This window comes from Ipomoea nil, unplaced genomic scaffold (genome assembly GCF_001879475.1).
Source record: "Ipomoea nil cultivar Tokyo-kokei standard unplaced genomic scaffold, Asagao_1.1 scaffold0457, whole genome shotgun sequence".
NCBI classification, from domain to species: Eukaryota; Viridiplantae; Streptophyta; class Magnoliopsida; order Solanales; family Convolvulaceae; genus Ipomoea; species Ipomoea nil.
The window spans coordinates 1,393,757-1,416,752 of record NW_017616885.1 but is presented as its reverse complement, the minus strand read 5'-3'; the positions used below and the strand labels follow the sequence as shown (position 1 = coordinate 1,416,752).

The 22,996-nt window shown below is 35.1% G+C and overlaps 1 long non-coding RNA gene across 1 annotated transcript; it reads right to left on the bottom strand.

Moving 5' to 3' along the window:
- Positions 1–11,607: 11,607 nt before the first annotated feature.
- On the bottom strand, positions 11,608–22,771 carry LOC109172965. Its single transcript, XR_002052818.1, has 3 exons — positions 22,570–22,771; positions 19,572–19,574; positions 11,608–11,619 (listed from the first exon to the last, which is right to left on the bottom strand). It is a non-coding gene; the product is annotated as an uncharacterized LOC109172965 (long non-coding RNA).
- Between the last annotated feature and the right edge of the window lie 225 nt (positions 22,772–22,996).

Here is a 22,996-nt window from a genome sequence, read left to right as displayed (position 1 = left end):
TTATTTTTAATCAAAGATTTAATAAAGGAAGAGATGAGAATTGAAAATTAAATAGCATCCATAAAAAGGCAATCAATATGAAATATCAAATAATAATAATAATCAATAGCAACTAGTATCCAACTCAAGGAATAATATCAATTCAATTCTAACAAGATAGATCATTGATTTCCAAGAAATAATTACTTTACTCTTTACCAAATTGGTTATGGTTATTAACAAGCTCTAATAACCTATCTTTCCTTACTTTGTCGATAATCAAAACAAGCTCTTTGATTACTTCCCTAGCTAATAAACAACCCTAAACAAGCTCTTAGGATTTAATTTACTAACAGCATTAAAAGAATTAGAAAGACTACCAATTCTAACCAACAGACTCGCAAGCTCGGTCTATTTAAACTAGATTATACATCTCCATAACATAAGATTGAAAATCTAATTTATAATCAACTATGTTATTTGCTACTAGCTTTAGAACACTTAAACAATTACGGATTCAAAGTTCTAAATAGCAATTTTATACCTTGACAATTGAACAAAGGGCCCTTTTGCAACAATTAATCAAGCAATAATTAAAACTCATATAATAGGAGATATATAAATAATAAAGAGTTTAGAGAATAAAATTAAGCTAAATAAATCTCACTGGTCTTGTAGAATCAAACTTCAATAATCCTTGAATTGGAAAATTAAAACTCAGCAGTACATTGCAGGGAGTGTTTACAAAGTAATAAAATTGTTCTGAGAAAACTGACTTCCTCTACTGAAAAATCCATCCCTTTTTATACTAGTTCAGGCTCCCTAATCAACTCAACATAACCCTAATTTCTCTAACATCCACAAACTAAATCAATTTCTTGAACCACATAAAACCTAAAAAATAAATAAACTTTATTTTTTTCTAACCATGGAAAATTAGCAAGGCATGCTCCAAATACTCTCTGCTTCAATTTGATTTCGTTGAACGTACGCAGAATCTTCGCGGGAATCGCACGTTGCGGCAGTTCGTGGACGAAGTTATTTTTGCAGTTGACACAGACGGTGTCTTCGGTTCAGGAATCACCACGAACGTTAATTGAGTCTCCATCGCAATAGTCGCAGCAGTAATTCGTTGTTCAATCGTCGAAGCTGTCGCTGCAATCGTATGGGAACCGTTCGACGAAGAAGTCGTCTCTGGCCAACTGCTTAATATACGTACAAAGCTCAATCATAAAAGGAAAAGAAAGGAAAATTGAAATCAGACTTGGGTTTTATTAAATAATAATTAATACATTTCATGTGGGCTCACTAAACAAAGCATTAACTAAGTCCACCTCTCATTCACTTATTAAGCTTAATTATTAAATAATTAACATATTAGTGCAAAAATATAAATTAAAGTTTAAAATAAGTATGATATTAAATAAATAAAACTAATTTATTATAAAAACTAATCTAAATTAAAGATATAAATTGTACTTATCAAGGTTCCGTAGATACGGATGTGGCGGATGCACGAGATTGCACCGTACGCTAGGGCTTCGCTGAGGCGGTGTACCTGCCTCGCACAAGAAAAGAAAGCGAGTCATTTCGACTCTAAAGAAAGCGAGTCATTGCGACTCTAAAGAAAGCGAGTCATTATGACTCTAAAGAAAGCGAGTCTACGTGACTCTAGAGAAAGTAAAGAAAGCGAGTCGTTGTGACTCTAAGAAACCTCCACAGAACAAGTGTTCTTTGTTACAAAAGAAAGAGTGTATATGTATATCTATCTATACTTATACTAAAGCATCATGTTCATTTTATTGCATGATAAAGTTAAGTGCACGAGATTGCATGTTGAGTCTATGATAGCATGAGATTGCTTAGAGATTACATGATTGCACGAGATTGCATATTGAGTATATGATTACACGAGATTGCATGTTAAGTCTATGATAGCATGAGATTGCTTAGAGATTACATGATTGCATGAGATTGCATACTGAGCATGAGATTGCTTATAGATTATACGATTGCACTAGATTGCATACCGAGTATATGATGGCATGAGATTGCTTAGAGATTATATGATTTCATGAGAATGCATGATGAGTATATGATGGCATAAGATTGCTTATTGAGTTGTATGATAGCATGAGATTGCTTAATTAGTTATATGATAGCATGAGATCGCTTAATGTGATATTTGATAGAATGATAATGTTCATTGAGATATGTGATGATATGAGATTGTTTATTGAGATATATGATAACATGAGATTGCTTGTTAAAACTTAAGTATATTATTACCCATCAGTTGAGCATGATTAGTGGATATCGCCATGAGAAAGAATGCCTATTTGATAATTAGGTTGCAAGCATATAGAAACCTTGATGAGCATGATTAATTGTTGCTTAAGTGATTGAGAATACTTGATCTAAGTATGTGAAACAAATGTTTTCCAAATGTATATATTGTAGTACTTTACAGGGTTGAGTAGCGTTATACTTAGGTTCGTGCTAACGGGTTGTTTTCTACTTGTTGTTTGTTAACCCCTTTCAGGTGGGCCCAGTGCATGAGAGAGTATGAGTTAGACTAGACTAGCATAGTTAGCTGTTGTAGTCTAAACTCTTGATGTTCTTTCTTTTGAGATTTATAGTTGACTACCCTGTTTTGATGGTGCTGGACACCGGGGTCTTACCCCCTAGTTTGATTGATATTAGTAGACTTTTATGATTTAGTTTGTTTATCTTTAGCATGTGCAATCACCAAGGGTGATTGTGGCGGTGACACCTCTATTAAGTTGCTTAATAAAGTTTAGTCTGCAGCTTTAGATTATCATTAAGGGTTTCGTCTGTTAATTAAGTTTAAGAAAAGTGGGGTGTTACAAGTTGGTATCAGAGCGGTACGAACCACGGGAGACTTAGGAAGTTTGACCTAGTTTGTCGGTTTTCGTAGTTCCTATTGCTGCTATTAAATAAATCTATAGCGTTTGTCTTAGATTATTTAGTAGTTTGGGGTAATTAAACCGCATGTGCTTTAGTTACCTATAACTAAGGGAAAATGGAAATGAAATAATTTCACTGCAAATATTCAACTGCATATTAATTACTTTTTGAATCAATGATCAGTGTAAATTCCGGTGGTGGATCTTTACTAACCAAGGTTTTCTATTATAAGTGTTTTAATATATTGTTTTCATTAATTTATTCGTTTATTTACTTTGATTATCACTTTCATACCAAACCCCCCTTTCCTTTAATTTGAGCACATACATTAAACTACTTAATCCTCGTGGGATCGATCCTTACTCCAGCTACTACGTTTGTAAGGTTTTAATTTGGGAGCCTACGACAGCTCGCCAAATTTTGGCGCCGTTGCCGGGGAGACTTTCTTGTTTATTTTGTGTTCACTTATTTATTTGTTTATTTTTTGTGTTTATTTATTTGTTTTTTTAATCAAAAAAAAATCTTTTCTTTCATTATCTTCACATAATTGTTGCAATATCTTTCATAGTTTATGCCTATAACTCGATCTGCTAATCAAGAAATCTTGTCGTACGATCCAGAAATTGAAAGAACTGTACGTAGGTGGAGGAAACAAGCTTTGAGGAAATTGGAGTTTAGTGATATGGCTACCGATCCCCAACCTTCCGCCAATTCTGATTTAGAAGAGGAACCCATGGCTCAAAATCGGACTTTAAAAGAGCTTGGAGCTCCAAATTTGGATCAGCAACCTTCATGCATTACTTTTCCCGCTCTAGATGCTAATATACAATTTGAATTAAAATCTGGATTAATTCATCTTTTGCTTTCTTTTCATGGGCTTGCAGGTGAAAATCCTCACAAGCACTTAAAGGAATTCCATGTGGTGTGTTCAAGTATGAAACCCACAGGGGTTACTGAAGAACAAATCAAGTTGTGAGCTTTCCCCTTTTCCTTGAAAGATTCATCGAAGGATTGGGTATACTATTTACCCGCTGGAAGCATCACCACATGGAATAACCTGAAGATAACGTTCCTTGAAAAATATTTCCCAGCTTCAAGGGAGGCCAACATTAGAAAGGAAATCTGTGGTATAAGGAAAAATAATGGAGAATCCCTGTATGAATATTGGGAGCATTTCAAGAAACTTTGTGCAAGTTGCCCACACCATCAAATCAGTGATCAATTACTCATTCAGTACTTTTATAAAGGACTTTTTTCAATGGATAGAAGCATGATTGATGTCGCAAGCGGTGGTGTTTTAGTTGACAAGACACCAGACGATGCAAGAACTCTAATTACAAACATGACTGCAAATTCTCAACAGTTTGGCAATAGAGTTGTCCAACCGTCTAAGTAAGTGAATGAGGTAAATATTTTTGCTCTTGAACAATAAATTTCTGGTTTAACTACTCTTGTTCGTCAATTAGCTGTAGGCAATATGCAATATGTAAACGCATGTGGAATTTGATCGGTAGTTGGGCACCAAACTGATGCCTGTCCAACTCTTCAAGAAGAACCTATTGAACAAGTCAACATGGCTGGAGGTTTTCCTGGACAACCTCGAGGTAAGTATGATCTATTTTCCAATACATATAATCTTAGATGGAGGGATCACCCAAACCTTAGCTATGGGAACTCACAAGGGAACCAGTTTGTTCAGAATCGTTCCAATTTTCAGCAGTACAGACAACCATTTCCTTCAAGACAACAACCAACCCAAAACTCTAGCTCAGGTATGAATCTAGAAGATATTGTTAAATCTCTTGCTACTAACACTTTGCAGTTTCAACAAGAGACACAAATATTCCAACAAGAGACAAGAGCTAGTATTCAAGAAACAAAGGCTAGTATTCAAAACTTGGAAAGACAAATGGGCCAACTAGCAACTACGGTAAGTCGATTGGAAGCCCAGAGTTCTGGCGAATTACCCTCTCAAACGATTGTTAATCCTAAAGAGAATGTAAGTGCAATTACTGTGAGAAGTATGTCACTGGAAAAGAATGCTGATTTAGATAAGGAAACAAGTGTAGGGAACATTGCCAACAATAAAGTGAAGTCCCAAGGTAAGCTTTCCTCTTTTTCTGACTATGAACCAGTACCCCCATTTCCTCAAGCTCTTTTAGAACCAATAAGAGGAAACTCAAATAATGATTTATATGAGACATTTCGTGAATGTGAGAGCAATAAACCATTTTTAGAGGCTATGAAAAAAGTACCTCGCTATGCAAATTTTCTAAAAGAGTTATGCACTTTGAAAAAGAAACGAAATAAAGGAGTTGAGGAAGTGAAAGTGAAAGAGAATGTCTTTATGGCTAGTCAAAGCAATCTTCCTGAGAAGTGCAAGGATCCAGGTATGTTTACTATTCCGTGCATGATAAGTGGTGTGAAACTTGAAAATGCTATGTTAGATTTAGGCGCTTCTATTAATGTCATGCCATATTATGTTTATACTTCTTTAAATCTTGGACCCCTGAATAAATCTATTGTAGTCATTCAATTGGCTAATGGATCTACTACATTCCCTAGGGATATGATTGAGGATTTGATTGTTGAAGTTAATAACTTGGTTTTTCCTGCTAATTTTTATGTGTTGGATATGGGAAATAATAATAAAATTTCTCATATTTTGTTAGGAAGGTCATTTTTAAAAACTGCCAAAACTAAAATTGATATTCATAGTGGTCTGCTTACAATGGAGTTTAATGGTAAACCTGTGACTTTTAATATTTATGGTACCATGAAATCTCCTAGTGATGATAATTTTGCAATTTTTGTTGAATCTTTGAAGCTTGTTAAATTTGATGAAATTGCATCTAATGAATATGAAGAAAGAAAAAATAATAAATCATCTTTGAGTACTAATCTGCATGAAGGGATTGTTTCTTTGAATACTCATAATCATCAAAGGTACTCAAAAAGACGATGGAAATTTAATGAAATATCATAAGTCGAGCCAACGACGATAAACAAAGGCGATGTTTAGGAGGCAACCTAAGGTGTGTTTGTTCCATTCTTTTTCTTTTATTTCCTACTCTCATTCAATAACCCTTTTCTGTGCTTTTTTTTATTCAACATTGGGGACAATGTTGATAATAAGTGTGGGGGAGGGGATTTAGTTTCATTATTTGTTTGCTTATGTAAAAAAAAAAGTTTTATTATTTGTTTTCTTATTTTATAATTTTCACAAGTACTTTACTAGTATTTTATGCTAAATAACTATTATTTTGAAAAATTATCATATTTTCCTTTCTTGAAATTCATAACATGATTGAATAAATGGTTTGGCAAGTTGTGATTAGTTTGTTAGCATTTCTTGTTTGATATGTAGTGGCTATATTAAGTAAGCAATAAACCTGTGAGTGTTTTGAGCCATTGACTGACACTTCGGTCTATTTTTTTTTCTATTGTGTGATTTCTTTCATAATTTTGTTTCTCTAGAACTTGCCTTGATTCTCTTTTAAAGCTAATTAGACCATGCATGATTCAAGTGTGATTAAGGCCATTATTTGATCTTGAGCCTCACTAGCCAAATAACCGGGTTGTCCTATGATTTATTATTCCTTTGTTAACCCACTTTGAGCTTTACGGCCATTCTTTTCTTTATCTTGAACCACATTACAAGTCTTTTATATCTAAAAATAATGTCTTGACCCAGCTGAATAACTAGTGGAGCAAATTTTGGATTATTTTTTGTAATCTACGTGAGTTTGTGAAGAATAAGTGTGGACGAGACTATTTGTTTTGAGAGTGAGGCGGGTTGTATCTTCATTGCCAATTTGTCGTTGGTCTTCTAAGAAAAAAATGAAGGCAGTTCATCATTTCAAAAAACAAAAAAAAAAAGTATGGAAAATTGAAAGAATGAAATGGAAAAATGGAGGATATATGTTTGAAAAAGAAAGATATTGCTGAAAATTTATGAGAAAATGAGAAAGAATCAACAATTGATTTTGATTTGAAGTTACTTCTAAATAAATGAAGTAAAGGGAAATTCTGGTAATACTGAGGAAGCATTCTGTACTTTTGAGAATGATAGTCATGTTGGAGCCTCAATAGGATGTGTTTTTTAATGGAAATTGAGGGTGTTGGATTATTTGTATTTATTTGCTCCTCTAGTTTGAAAGCTCTTGTTTAAGCTACTTTCCTAAATATTCTCTACCTTAACCCTAGCCCCATTACAACCTGTGGAAAATCCTTGTGATTTGTGTAATGCAAGACTCTTGTAGTGGTGATTGAGAAGATATGCAAGCCTATAGTAGAGCAATTTTATAGGAATGAACTTGAGTGAAATTTATACCCATCAAACACTTGAGTGATGAGTGATATTCCTGTGAGGGCTTACTTATTTAGTTCTCTTCAATTTTCAGACAGGAGTGCTAACTTATTAATTGCAGTGTGCTTCAGATTGCTGTTCATGATGTGTTATGAGTTTTGGGAATTTCTTTTATTTTTATTTCGCAAATAATATTTTTGCTTGGGGACAAGCAAACATTTTGACAAAAAAGAGTAGTTAAACCAGAAATTTGTTGTTCAAGAGCAGAAATATTTACCTCATTCACTTGCTTAGAAGGTTGGACAAGTCTATTTCCAAACTGTTGAGAATTTGCATCCATGTTTGCAATTAGAGTTCTTGCATCGTCTGGTGTCTTGCCAACTAAAGCACCACCGCTTGCGGCATCAATCATACTTCTATCATTGAAAAAAGTCATTCATAAAAGTACTGAATGAGTAATTGATCACTGATTTGATGGTGTGGGCAACTTGCACAAAGTTTCTTGAAACGCCCCCAATATTCATACAGGGATTCTCCATTGTTTTGCCTTATACCACAGATTTCCTTTCTAATGTTGGCCGCCCTTGAAGCTGGGAAATATTTTTTAAGGAACGTTGTCTTCAGGTTATTCCATGTAGTGATGCTTCCAGAGGGTAAATAGTATAGCCAATCTTTCAAGGAAAAGGGGAAAGCTCTCAAGTTGATTTGTTCTTCAGTAACCCCTGTGTGTTTCATATTTGAACACACCACATGTAATTCCTTTAAGTGCTTGTGAGGATCTTCACCTGCAAGTCCATGAAAAGAAGGCAAAAGATGAATTAATCCTGATTTTAATTCAAATTGTATATTAGCATCTAGAGCGGGAAAAGTAATGCGTAAAGGTTGCTGATCCAAATTTGGGGCTCCAAGCTCTTTCAAAGTCCGATTTTGAGCCATGGGTTCCTCTTCTAAATAAGAAATGGCAGAAGGTTGGGGATCCGTAGCCATATCACTAAACTCCAATTTCCTCAAAGCTTGTTTCCTCCACCTGCGTACAGTTCTTTCAATTTCTGGATCGTACGGGAAGATTTCTTGATTAGCGGATCGAGTTATAGGCATAAACTATGAAAGATAATGAAAGAAAATATTTTTTTGATTAAAAAAACAAATAAATAAACACAAAAAAAAATCATTCAAAAAAAATAAACACAAAAAAATAACCAAATAAATAAGTGAACACAAAATAAACAAGAAAGTCTCCCCGGCAACGGCGCCAAAATTTGGCTAGCTGTCGTAGGCTCCCAAATTAAAACCTTTCAAACGTAGTAGCGAGAGTAAGGATCGGTCCCACGAGGAGTAACTAGTTTAATGTATGTGCTCAAATTAAAGGAAAGGGGGGCTTGGTATGAAAGTGATAATCAAAGTAAATAAACGAATAAAGTAATGAAAACAATATATTGAAACATTTTAATAGAAAACCTTGGTTAGTAAAGATCCACCACCGGAATTTACACTGATCATTGATTCAAAAAGTAATTAATATGCAGTTGAATATTTGCCTTGAAATTATTTCATTTCCGTTTTCCCTTAGTTATATGTAACTAAAGCACACGCGGTTTAATTACCCCTAACTACTAAATAATCTAAGACAAGCGCTATAGATTTATTTAACAACAGCAATAGGAACTAGGAAAACCGACAAACTAAATAATACAAGCACAAGCGGTTGCATTTAATTTAGGAAAATATTCTACCCGAGACCAATTATCACTAAGCCGTCATTAATTAACCTCAGTTGCTACTGAATATTAGAATAATTTGTAGCACAACATTAACTTATATAGCAAATAATTATATCAAATAAATAACTGTAGGCCTCCCTAGCAATTAAATGATATAACTATTCAAATAATTTAGAAGAATATTTAATATTCAAATGCATAAAAACATATATAATAGAAATAAATAAATAATCTTACAGCATAATCAATTCCGGGGCTTCAATTCACTAAACCAGGCTAACGAAATTAGCCACGAATGGACATTGATAACAACTTTAAAGAATAATCGAGAGGGGAGGAATGAACATTTTTCAATACTACTGCTATCATTTATTTATAGTATTCTCAAAATAAGCTTAATTCATTTTCTACCATTCAATCCCTATTTTTGCTCGCTGCAGACCAATTCTTCTGCAATTCTTGTGAAATAGCGCTTGAGGAAGTCAATTCTCTTACACCATGTGTGTGATACCCCGTAATCCAAATTCAATTAAGGGATTAATTTAGTAATTAACCCTGATCCAATTGGTAATTTAATTCCTTAAATTCCTGAAAATTTAATAGTCGGGGACTAGTAATTGACTAGTCAACCCAAAGTCAAGTGTTGTACCTAAAGCTTTGTGAATAGTTCCCTTGTTCCCTTACACTTTTCATCTTAGTAATGGTAAAGAAGACATTTTCCTTGTAATGGTATTCCAAGCTAACCTACGAAACACATTTCATTTTTTCCCAAACACTTTCCAAATCAACAGCTCTACCTTCTCTCTAAAAATCTAGCTAGCTTTCTCTCCAAGCTAAGTTTAGGGTTATCAAGATCTCCAAAGTTTGCCTCCAAGATTCCACCTTTCCTACTCTTGAGCATCTAGGAGGGTAAGATCTATGTTCCTTTTGTGTTTTTAGTATTTTCTAAGGTACCTTTTTCTAAAGGTGAAATCTTTATGACCTTTTGGTGTGTTCTTGAAGTGGGTGTGGAAGGTGAACCTTGTTAGGAGCTTTGTGAAGTGTTTTAAGTGAAGGTTGAGTCTTCAAGAGGTAACCCATGCTCTACAAAAATCTATTTTGTTTACCTATATGATGATTTATTGGATTCTACATGTGATTTTGCTATGAAATGTGAGTGTTGATGCATTGTCTTGTGAAAATGCATATCAAGAGCTTGTTATTAGGGTTCTTGTATGCCATTGCTTGGCTATTCCTTTGATTCAAGTCATTTTGTTATATTTTGTGAGATTTGGCATGTTTTGGACTTGAATTTGAGCTTGGAGTTGAAAATCCCCGAAGGGATTAATTTTGGTACAGGTGTGTACCCATGGGCGGAACGGCGGGTAATGCACCACCCGCCGCCCCACCCGCGGGGTACATGGTGATGTGGGTGTGGTACCCGCGGACGGTACCATGGGTGGGGGTCCACCCGTGGCCCCACCCGCGGGGTACATGATGTGGTTGTTTGGGGATTTGTTCCCTGTGATTCTTTTGACTCGGTATTTGGTCTTTTGACTTCCCGATGTTCTTTTGTGGAACGATTTGAGCGTCTTCTTGATGTTTCGTATGTCTAGAACTATATGGTAGGATTCCATGTAGGTTTTGGTGTCTTGAATCGTGCTAAGTTTTCAACCTTGTGATTCGTTGAACCGTGATGAGTCTTGTGTGTTCTTCAGAACTATATTTGGTTTACCCGTTTGATAAGCATGCTAGTTCGGTGTTTAAATGCTAGCATGTGTGTTGTTTGTCCTTTCCTATTGTGGATGATGACTTGTGTTAATCGTCATTGGAGTCGGATTGTGATCCATTCCTTGATTGAGTATGGTTTCATATCTTTGTTGTGATCCGTTGATTGATTCCTATTGTGGTGTGGTGTGTGTGGCTGTACCTGGATTGCACGATTAATGGTATAGGACATTAGTTACCAAGGTAGGGTAGTGGTCCTCATGGTGGCCATGACGCGATTATGGAGTTTGTGACCTGAGTGATGGGTTCACGTATTTCTTGGGAGGCATGTGTTGCCATGTGTGTGATCGGTACCCTCGTGTACTATGAATCGGTGGTCTTGTTGGTGCTCGTTGGTGGATGGGGACGACGGTCCTCGAAGGGAAAAGGTTGGACTTGGTTGTACAGGGGTCCTGGAGGTAATGGTTGGAACTAGACATAAGGTTGGGGGTAGCCATAAGGTTGGAACCGGGCATAAGGAAGGCATCTCAATTCGTGATGGGTGATGTCACGAAGGCATGTATTGCCATTGTTGTGTATTTCTCTATTTGTGACATGTGTTGTCACAAAGGCATGTGTTGCCAATGTGTGTGTCCTCATTCTCTTGAATTATGCATGTCGGGTGATATTCTACTGTGTGATGGTAGAATACGCCTTGAGCCGTTCTTGGGTGTCGTTGTCACTTGTCACTTCTTGTTGTCTTGGGATGTGTTCCCTTATCCTTGTTGTGAGTGCATAGAGTCTTGTGTTTGACTTCTACTCTTGGCTTTGAACTTATATATACTATATCCCGTTTCGCAAATCATTTTGTATATATATCCTATCTATGTATGATATTTCACATGTATTGGTGGGTTACCAGCATCATTCGCTGACCGGGCGTCGTCCCATATATTTATGTGTTTCTTTCAGGTGCCGAGTAGAGGCGAGCGCGATCTAGAGACGGATAGAATAGATCCCTCAGTCCTTGTAGTATGTTTTGGCCTGTGTGCCCTTTGCTAGACTTTAGACTTGTTGTTGTTGACCTTGTTCCTTTATAGACATATTATGTTGATGTTGTTTACGCCTGTGCGTTTACCGTTGTGTGGACGTGGCATAACACTCTACGTTTTCCATCTATTTATCAGTTAGACTTCTGTTGTGTATGCTTTTATGGTTAGATTATCTGCATGATTAAGTTTTAAATTGGTATGGAAATCGGGGGTGTTACAATGTGTCTGTACGTAGGAATTAGAAAGAAACAATGCAAATATAATGTTTCATTTAGTTGTCTTCATGCTTTGGAAAGAGGCTCCACCTTAACTATATAATATTGTTTTATTAATCAACCCAAATTTAACATCCAAGTTGGACCCATTTCTAAAAACATAATAAGTGTCAATACAAGTTATGTCCTTGATTTTTGTCCCTTTTTTATATGCTAATAAATATATACATTTTTGCTTTAATTGTTGTACATTCATTTACATTGGACAAAATCACCCTTACACCGTTATAACACCGTTAGTTTTTAATATATCTATCAATCTTACCATACACCTACATCTATCATATCTTTTTCCTATTTTTAATTATCATTTTATTAAAATTATCATATAACAATTAATTTAATTATAAATTATATTTTAATTAAATATTTATATGAATGTTAAATTATATATGTGTATCATATATATACATATATATATATATATATATATATATATATATATATATATATATTATTTGTGTATCCATATCAATATATCATATATGTGAGTCTTAGCATAGTATTATTTGTAAATTATTATTATATAAAAATATAATTTATTTTTTTTTTTGTTTTGATCACTATATTATTCAAAAAATATGATAATTCAAAAGTATCATCACTTTAAGAAATTGCAAAACATAATTTTAACTAATTTTTAAAATTTTGTTACATACAAATATTTTAATATTGGGCATAAGTTTTCGCGCATCGCGCATACAAAATGCTAGTACTACTTATAAATATAATAAATATAAACAAATCTTAATTAGCTTTTTAAGTAAATGAATACAAAATAAATGATAAATCATTTTATTAAATAAAAATTAAATTATAATATAAATTAATAACTATAACGCACATATATAATAATAATAATATTAATCAAATTATTAACTAAATATTATTATAAAACACTTATTTAACTAATTAATAATTAAATTCAAAAAATGAAATAATTATTATATAATTATAAATAACTAATGCAAAATTATTATAAAGATGTAAATAAAATAAGAGTGTAAAATATGTCCGTCAGTGTTACAAGTTGGTATCAGAGCGGTACGAACCACGGGAGACTTAGGAAGTTTGACCTTTAAGATTGAGTGTAGAAACTCTAAGTGAAAGTCCTAGGAACGACAAGTTAAAAAAAGACCACTAAGTTGAAGTCCTAGGAAGGGCAAGCTAAGAAGAGAACTCTAAGTTATGAAATCTGAGATGAAAAGGACTCTAAGTTCAGTGACTAAGTATGAGAATCGGAGTTAAGAAAAAACTCTAAGTATCAGTTAGGAACGCGGTGAGGTTGTGAGTTTCCTTACGCTTGCTTAACTGCTTATATGCTTTATCAATGTGTTTAAAGTGCGGCTTGCTTATCTTTTGAAAGTAAAGTAGAGAAGTTAAAAGTGAGAAATTGAAAGTGAAAAACCAAGAGTTTGAAAGTTGAAAGTAGAAGTGAAAGCTGAAAGTGAAAAGCTAAGAAAGCTAAAAGTTGAGACTTCGAAATTTAAAATAGAAAGCAAAAGTTAGAAGTTAAAGTATGAAAGAAAAACTTTGTGAAGTTGTTAAACGTAAGAAATATAGAAGTTTATACTTGTTTCTTGTTTGTGTGCTTTACTTGCTGTGAGCCTTACCTTTGAGAAAATAAAAGTTAAAAGTTGAAAGCTAGAAGTTAAAAGTTAAGAGTTAAAAGTTAGAAGTAGAAAGTTGGAAGTAGAAAGTTATGTGATAAGTATAAGAGTTATACTTGCATCTTGGCTGTGTGCCTTGACTTGCGTAAAGAGATAGAATGAGACAAACGTTAGTGATTGAGTGTTTTCCCTGTAGTATCGTAATGGCGCCAAGATAGAATGTTTGGATTCGGGGCATTCATGGAATGGACCTTCCTGCCCTCGGGGCACATCAGATTCAAGAACGCATGCAAAGCCAAAACAAGAGAAAAGCTAAAGAAGACACGAAACAAGTAGAGAAGAAGTCAAGACATAGCCATCACGATCAAGTCAAGGGTTTTTGAGGAAACCATGGCACGGTGGACGGAAGATCGCCCAAGTCAAGGGCCAAGTAACAATAAGAATGGAGGAAGACACTACCATTGTAAGAAGTGCGGGAAGGATCACCCAAGGACCCAATCAGGTGCTTCAAATGTGGAAAGGTTGGGCATCGAGCCTATGAATGCTACGCAAACCAAAAAGGGAACGCCTTTGGTGATGATATACTCTTAAGAAATGCTCTGCATATTCCATCCTTTAAATTCAGCATCATATCTGTTAACAGATTACTTCAAGCTCACCCTATATGCTAATGTTTATATCTGATCAATGTTTCCTTCGGGGGAGTCATGGGAGGACAATTAGTTTTGCTAGAAAGGAGAAGGGCCTATATCTGCTGCTTATATCACCAGAAACTTGTTCTAATTCTCATACACATTTTTCTATGCAATGTAGTGCTCAAATTTGGCACCAAAGGTTAGGGAATTTCCCCTTGAATAAAATACATCTATTGCATGATATATATTTGTTTCTTCTACAAAAGGCTTAGCCTGTGATGCCTGTCATTTTGCAAAACACAAGAGGTCTCCTTTCCCAGTGAGTAACACAATGTCAGAAGCCATTTTTGAGTTTGTACATGTCGACATTTGGGGGCTATTCTTAGTTCAACCCTTGAGTGGGGAACACTATTTCTTGACTATAGTGGATGATTACTCGAGGTACACATGGGTTCATTTAATGAGGAACAAGTCTGAGACTCAAAACTTGATTAAGAAATTTCAAAGGTTTGTTGGTACTCAATTTGGCCTACCTATTAAAACTATCCGGAGTGATAATGGCTTAGAATTTAACATGAGTTATTTTTTGCTGAGAATGGCATAGTCCACCAAAGGTCCTGTGTGAACACACCTTAACAAAATTCCATAGTGGAACGCAAACACCAACATATATTGAATGTAGCGAGATCCTTGTGTTTCCAAGCAAGCTTACCTCTAGAATTTTGGGGCCAGTGCGTGTTACATGTTGTTTTCTTAATAAATCGTCTTCCATCACCAGTTATTAAGTGGGAGAGTCAATACCGGAGAATATATGGCAAGGATGCAGACTTGAAGAACTTAAGGGTCTTTGGTTGTCTTTGCTACGCATCTACACTGCCCCATGCTCGCCATAAGATGGCACTTCGAAGTCGAAAATGTGTTTTTATTGGTGTTCCTACAGGTGTGAAGGGCTATCTAATGTATGATGTGCACGATAAATCTACCTTTATCTCTAGAGATGTGGTGTTCTACGAATCAGAGTTCCCTCTTTCTAAGAAGAAGCATCATCCACATTTCGATCCTTCACTGCCAATTGTTCCAGTTTCCAACTATGAAGAGTTTGATTTCCAGAGAGCCACAAGCAATCCATCATCTGAGAATATGAGTCCTAGAAGTCCATGCCAGACAAATGTCGAACCTATGGCTGACGGCAGTCCCTCAATTACCAGACAAACACACACTGAAGTTGACAGAGTTAATGTTGATATTTTACCAAACTCTGTGCATGATGGTGTTAGCAGTTTTAATGACACCTGCTTGAATAGAGCTCCTCCAGAATTATCTACACAGCAGCCTCGCAGATCAAACAGAGAACGCCATCTGCCTAGCAAGTTGCATGATTACTATTGTGACGCAGCTATGCAAAACGGAACCTCGCCCCATTCTCTTTTGAAGGTAGTCTCTTATGATAATCTTGAACATTCTCACAAAGTGTTCTCTATGGATGTTTCTTCTATCAGTGAACCTAAGACATACAATCAAGCAGTGACACATGACTGCTGGAAAAAAGCCATAGAGGTAGAAATCGATGCTTAACAGATGATCCAAATATGGGAAATAACTGAGCTTCTTCCCGGGAAATTTCCCATAGGATGCAAATGGGTATACAAAACTAAACTTCGTGTAGATGGAACCGTGGAGAGGCACAAAGCGAGGCCCGTAGCCAAGGGCTACACACAGCAACTAGGGGTAGATTATCTGGAAACATTATCCCCGGTAGCAAGAATAACCACCATTCGCACGTTCCTCGCAGTTGCTACTTCTAAAGCATGGCACATACATCAAATGGATGTAAACAATGCTTTTTTACACGGAGATTTGAATGAAGAAGTGTATATGACACTGCCACCCGGCTTCCAAAGTACAAGACCGAACTAATTCTGGCATTTATTGAGATCTTTATATGGCCTTAAACGGGCGAGCAAACAGTGGAACGCAAAATTAAGCGAGGCATTAATCAATATTGGCTTCATACAATCTTCTTCAGACCCAACTATGTTCACAAAAGGATCCGGTAATGATTTTATAGCCCTGCTTGTGTATGTCGACGATATTCTTGTTACTAGTGCCAAATTGAATCTTATTCAAGAGCTAAAGAGGTTTCTGGATACAACTTTCAAAATCAAGGATCTAGGTTCACTGGGGTTTTTTCTGGGAATATAGGTGAAATCATCAGTAGAAGGTCTGAACATTTGTCAACGTAAGTATGCCCTAGACATACTACAAGAAGCGGGATTTCTTGGCTGTAAACCTGCAGACACAGCCATGGCCCATGGTTTAAAATTAAATCATGATGATGGTACTCTCCTTGATGATGCTAGTAGCTCTAGGAGACTAATAGGCAGGTTGTTGTATCTTACAGCAACAAGTCCTGATCTTACTTACACTATTCAAAAACTGAGCCAGTTTATCGATGCCCCCACAGACAAACATCTCTCAGCAGCGCATCGAGTGTTGAGGTACATCGTCAAAGGTTCCCCTGGCCAAGGTCTCCCCTACCCTGCTAACTTGGATACTCACCTCAATGTTTTTGCTTATTCAGACTGGGCCACTTGTGCTAAAACCCGGAAATCTGTCACTGGTTATTATGTGTCCCTAGGTCCTGCATTGATATCATGGAAATCCAAGAAACAAGCAACGGTGTCTAGATCATTTTCCGGAGCTGAATATCGTGCATTGGTTGCCTCTGTTTGTGAGGCTCAATGGTTGATTTATCTGCTTAACGACTTACAGGTTGAAACAACAAGGCCAGCAACAGTTTATTGACTGAAAATTATGTGTTTCATAAACGTACAAAACACATTGACATTGACCGTCATATTGTGTGAGAAAAGCTAACCAAAGGGGTGTTCAAACTCTTATCTGTTTCTTCATCAAATCAAGTTTCCGATGGATTCACTAAACCTCTTCCGGCACCTTTGTTTCACACTTTCACCTCTAAACTGGGCATACAAAATTTGCATGCTCCAGCTTACGGGGGTATTGGAAGACAAGGCAGAAGAAGGCTATCAAGGAGGAAGATAGCTTTAAAGGGCTCTATTGTCTTTTCCCTTCTAAGTCTGTTGTAACTGTATTTTCTCCCACTCACCACCTTTATATTCTTTGTATATTCATCTGCTTCAATCAATCAGATATTCTGCTTTGGTTAGTTTCAATGAACACTCTCCTCTTCCTTTACACTGATCACCATCGCTAAGCTCCAACAAACACCGAGTTCACTTCCGTCTCCATCGCCATATAACTCTCTCCTTCTATCTCTCTTTCTTCTGCTTATATTCATGTCTGTGTGATGATCTTTCACCGCCTCTGCATTTATCACCTCTCTCCACAGAAACCTAGATGGTGTCTTCTTCCTCTCTGTGTATATATATGTGTGTGTTCAAAGGGAGCTTTTGTATGTTGGAACTGAGGTGGTCCAGTGATCCACTTGGCTTGTAAAGTGAAATCCAAAATTCTTGTGTTTTTCTGAGAGGTGAACATGTTTCTTTTGGTAGAGTTTAGACAGATGTGCTCGGTTTATCATTAGCTAAAGGCAGGACGGAGCCAGAAATTCGGTTGAGGGAGGGGAGGGGGGGGGGCGAAACAGTACAGACGGATTCAGAATTTTTTTCTAGAAAAGGCGAAACATTAAAACAAAAGAGATAATTTAAAAATAAATAAATAAACTACCTAAGAAATATAATTGTAAATATTGTTGGTTATGGACGAAAAATAAAACACATCGAAACTTTATAAAAATATTCATAACAAAATATGAAACATAATTAATAAAATAATTTGAATAAAAAACACATTATAAATTACACATCTTATTATAGAGTGTGTGTGTGTGTGTGTAATATTAAAAAAACTATTAAAAAGAATTGTAAAACTATGTTGATGCAAAGATTGTTACCCTTAACCTCATTATTACAAAAGTTGTGCTCTACCACCTACTCTAACTCGCTTCTTGTTAATATTTTATACGTTTTTTATAATAATACTAAAACATGTACTATATATACATATATACATACAAATACTATATATGGGGTGGGGGAGGGGGTGGGGGTGGGTGGGGTGAGGGGAGGCAGCCGCCCCCTGCCCCCCTCTCCCTCCGTCCCTGGCTGAAGGTATTCTATGGAGAACTGGCTGGTTTGTTCACATGATATATGATAACCCGAAAGCTTTCTTGAAAGTTTTGTTTGTCAGATGAAAATATGGTATGAGCATTGTGAGTTAAATTTGGGCTGTAGATAATGATCCGGTGTTATGTAGTTCAATTCTAGCAACTGAGCGTGATTTTAAGCCATTGAAATACTAAATTGGTGCCTCCAACGATACACCAAACCAGAAAACGAGTATGAAGGAAGATCAACAACATCGAGTTTTCTGTCATTCGAGTCTTTGTAAGGGGGAGGTTGATTTACTTAATTTTCTTTGAAGAGAAAGCGGAGTTTGATTCCAATGATCCCGAGTTTGAAACCTCCCCACTTAGCTCATCTGTTGATCGTAAAGATCAATTTTTCTCTTCTGATATATCATCTGCAGCAGCGTTTTCGCACTTAGAACATGACAACAGTGTTATTAAGTGTGAGCTCCATGACTTATGTTAACAGTTAACTGTTTACAATGTTGTAAAAGATATATGTGTCGATGAGGGGAGACTAGTTTCTCTGCAGCTGGTTCTCTCTCGGCTCTAGTTGCATACTAGGGGAACATTTCTCTTCGTTCATCCAATTTCTAAGCTCAACTGAATCTGTTGTCCTAGGAGTTGTGAAAAACAAAAAAAAAAAAAAAAAAAAAGTAGAAGTTGAAGACCAGCCTCGGCCAGTCCTCTGCCACCCGGTTCGACTCGAGTCTAGAGAAAAATAATTTTTTTAAAAAAATAAAATTAAAAATTATTAATAATTATTATTATACAAAATTAAAACAAACAAAAAAATTCCTAGCCAATTTACTTCTACCTTGTAGTCAGCGAACAATGGACCGGTGACAGAATATTCAAGGAGTATGCATTTTTATTATATACTCCCTAGCTAATTTTACTATGCTCGTAGCTCGGGTTTAGGAGGCTGGTGATAGAGTAATTGGATAGGACACTAGACCCTTGACCCGATGATATTGGTCTAACTGAAGAAGTCAAAGAAATTAACACAGTCATTGCTTGTAACGGTAAAGTAGAGAGCAATTATTAGGATCGGAGTTATGAGGGGCAAGTACAATTATGGAGGGAAGCGCACAACAGTTACTTAGGAGTCAGCCGTTGCACTTAGTAGGAGACCGTTGTGCATTTATAGTAACCGTTAAAAGTTTATAGTATAGAGGATAAGCCCATATCACTGAAGAGGGAGACACGCTCTGAAAATATGGTACTCTGAACATAGCAATACAATTGTTATACTTTTTTCATAATATACTTCGATACCGTCAACTTGATTAATTTTATTATTCAAATTATTGTTATTATTTCAGATTATTAATGAAGAGTTGAGGACCACTACTTACTACTTGAGAGTTGAAATTTTGAGAATTGAAGATTTGAAGTTCATTTTGTTTTGTTTTGTACTTATGTTTAGTCTTTGGACTCTGGAGGAGTTTGAAACAATTTAAAGTGTTTGAACATTTTATGATTATGTATTTATGTTTGAAAGTTGGGACTTTGGAAATTTGGATATTTGTAGGAATTTTAGAGTTTGAATATTTTAATTTCATTTTGGATTTGGACTTTGTTTAAGGATTCAAGGCTTAACATTATGAATTTTTGATAATATTAGTCTATTTTTTACGTTAGCATAATTCAAAAAAGGGGATGGGTATTCCTTGTTTCCCAAAAATCTTCGTGGGGATGGGGTCGGGGATTGGAGAGTTATTTCGGGGGCGTGGATGGGGACCCCATTCCCCGCCCCCCCTGTTTCCATCCCTAACCCCAACACTCACAAGCAATTATCGGAGGTGCAAAACGATTAAGAAACCGCATCGGTGGCGACCAAGAACAACGAAATTGCTTCCCAAGAATCCGGCGAACTATCTCTAATTGAATCTTAACACCATTTAATTTCACCCTTTGCACCATTTAATTTCATCCTTCGCTCAGCTCTTTCGCCGCCGCTATCCACCCAAGAATTCTTCCTCAATAAAATATACATATGGCATTCTAATTTGTTGTTAACCTACTAAAAATGCTAATTGCTCTTTATTTTCAGATTCATGGATGAATTTGGAGCTTATTCGAGTTCGGTAGCTTAATTGTTATCCACAAATAGTTTAATGGCCTATTTGTACATTTTTCTCATAATAATATAATTACATATTTACATCAATCATATAACATATCAATTTTTTCAAGATAATTGCAGACAAACGAGTCATATATTATTCAATTAATTGAGTGATACTTTTTCACTAATCTTATAATTAAATAAAAAATATACACTTTCAAATATTAGAATTGTTTATAATTTTGTCCTTCATTTTATTATCCTTTATATAATAAAGCTATATGGTTTGGGAAATAATTAATGTTACAATTAATGTCACAACATCCTTTATTATTAAAAAAAAAAACACAACATTTAAAAATTAAAATAGCTATATATTATATAAGGGAAAATGACACTTTTTCCCCCTGAGTTATATACTTATAGCACTTTTTCCCCCTGAATTATTCATGTAAGCACATTAGCCCCCTCAATTATTTTAAAAGTGGCAGTTTGCCCCCCTAATATATTTTATTGACATTTCTACCCTTAAAGTAAACATTTTATTTATTTCCTTTTCAATAAATTATTGCGTATACATAGGGATGACCACGGTTCGATTCGAATTGAACCAGACACTATAGCAATCGAAGTAAAAGTTTCCGGTTATGATTCAGATCCAGAACCCAATATTTTAATTTCAATTCATTAAAATCATGAATCGAAAAAACTGAATCCTGAACCGTGAACCGGCGGTTCTAGATCCGTTTAGCGATTTTGAACCGTCTTTATTTTTAAAATTTTAATTTTTTATTTTAAAATAGTCTAAATTCAACAATAAATGTATTTTATTTTTTTCAGTTTGGACCATGAACCGGCCGTCCCGGTTCACGATTTTAATAAAATCTAAATATCAGGTTTCGATTCTAAATTGTAATTAGAATATTTCGGTTTGATTTCTAGAGTGTCTATTTGGTTTGAACCAACTTGTGGTCATAATTTGTTAGAGAAAAAAATAAATGAAATATTTATTTTAAGGGTAAATATGTCCATTTAACATTTCAGGGGGAAAAACAGCCACTTGAATAATTCAGGAGGGAAAAGTGCTATATGTATATAACTTAGGGGGGAAAAGTGCCATTTTCCCATTATATAATCATATAAAAAATATACTTTTGAAAAATAAAATAGCTATATATTATATAATCATATAAAAAATGTGTTCAATTAGAGTTTAAATTTACACATACAAAATTTGAAATTTGCTTTCAAATGTAATTATCTTAGTTATTATTCGTATTGTGAAAATTATAATATAGATGAAATGCAATTAAGAATAAATCAATGTAATTATGTAAATTCTCTCTAAGTTTATTTGAATATGCACATAATTAGAGATTATATTAACCATACAAAATTATAATTACAATTTTAATTGTAATTTTGTATTCTATAAAAATAATAAATACTTCGACAAATGGAAGCTCAAAAATATTATTATATTAAAAAATTTAAAATATTTTAGTTTTTCTGTTTTTTATTTATATTTATAATAACATAATTTTTTCCCGTGCATCGCGCGGGTGAATTACTAGTTTAAATATATAATACAAAATTTTATCCGTGCATCGCACGGGTAATCTACTAGTTATGTTTATATTGTAAGTACATTGGAAATATTTAAATTCAAAATTTTAAATCTCGTGTGGTATTCAATAACACAATATTTTATAATATTTTTTTGATAAAATTTTATTACGATCAATATAAACAAACAATTCAATATAGCAATGGATTTTGAGGATTAAAACATTATTCTATCATTTAAAAAATAAAGTATATCAACAATAAAGTTATTTATTTTTACACCCTGCATCGCATGGGTAAAATATTAATTTAATATATTAAATTTTGAATATTCAATAGGTAAATTGTGTGTTTTAGGACCGGCCCACAAAGAGAATAAAAATTTGAGAAAGAGAATTGATATCCTTAATTATATGGTCTCAAAGAAGGCAGCAAGGCGCCTATTATATTGGTTTGCAAGGGTTTAGGAGAAGGAGAATTGGTATCACATAACAGAACGCAGCAGCCGAATGGATCGCCTCCAGGACGCCAAGTTGATGAAATTCTCCATCAAGAATCTGGACGAGAACTTGTTAATTGAAATCCTGGCCAGGCTCCCCAGCAGAACAGCTATCCGGTTGAAATTGGTATGCAAGAGCTGGTGTTTTCTTATCTCTTCTCAGTATTTTATTACTTTATTCAATCACCGCCGCCATGACACATCCCTTCCGCCAATTCATGATCCTCATTCCCCCTCCTCTGGCTTTATATTCCAATCTCAATTTGACCGCTGTTTGTCGATTGTTTCCTGTGGATACACCCACACCCACACCCACCCTGATGCCAATTTGTGCGGCTTTCGCAGGCTGGATTTAAGTTTCCTTCCCTGTCCCCAAGGTGGCATAACTGTAGTGCGTGCTTCTTGTGGTGATTTAATTCTATGCTCCACCAACATCTCCCAAACCCCCATGTTCGAATTCTATGTCTGTAATCTCCTAACCAAGCAATGGGCTGCTC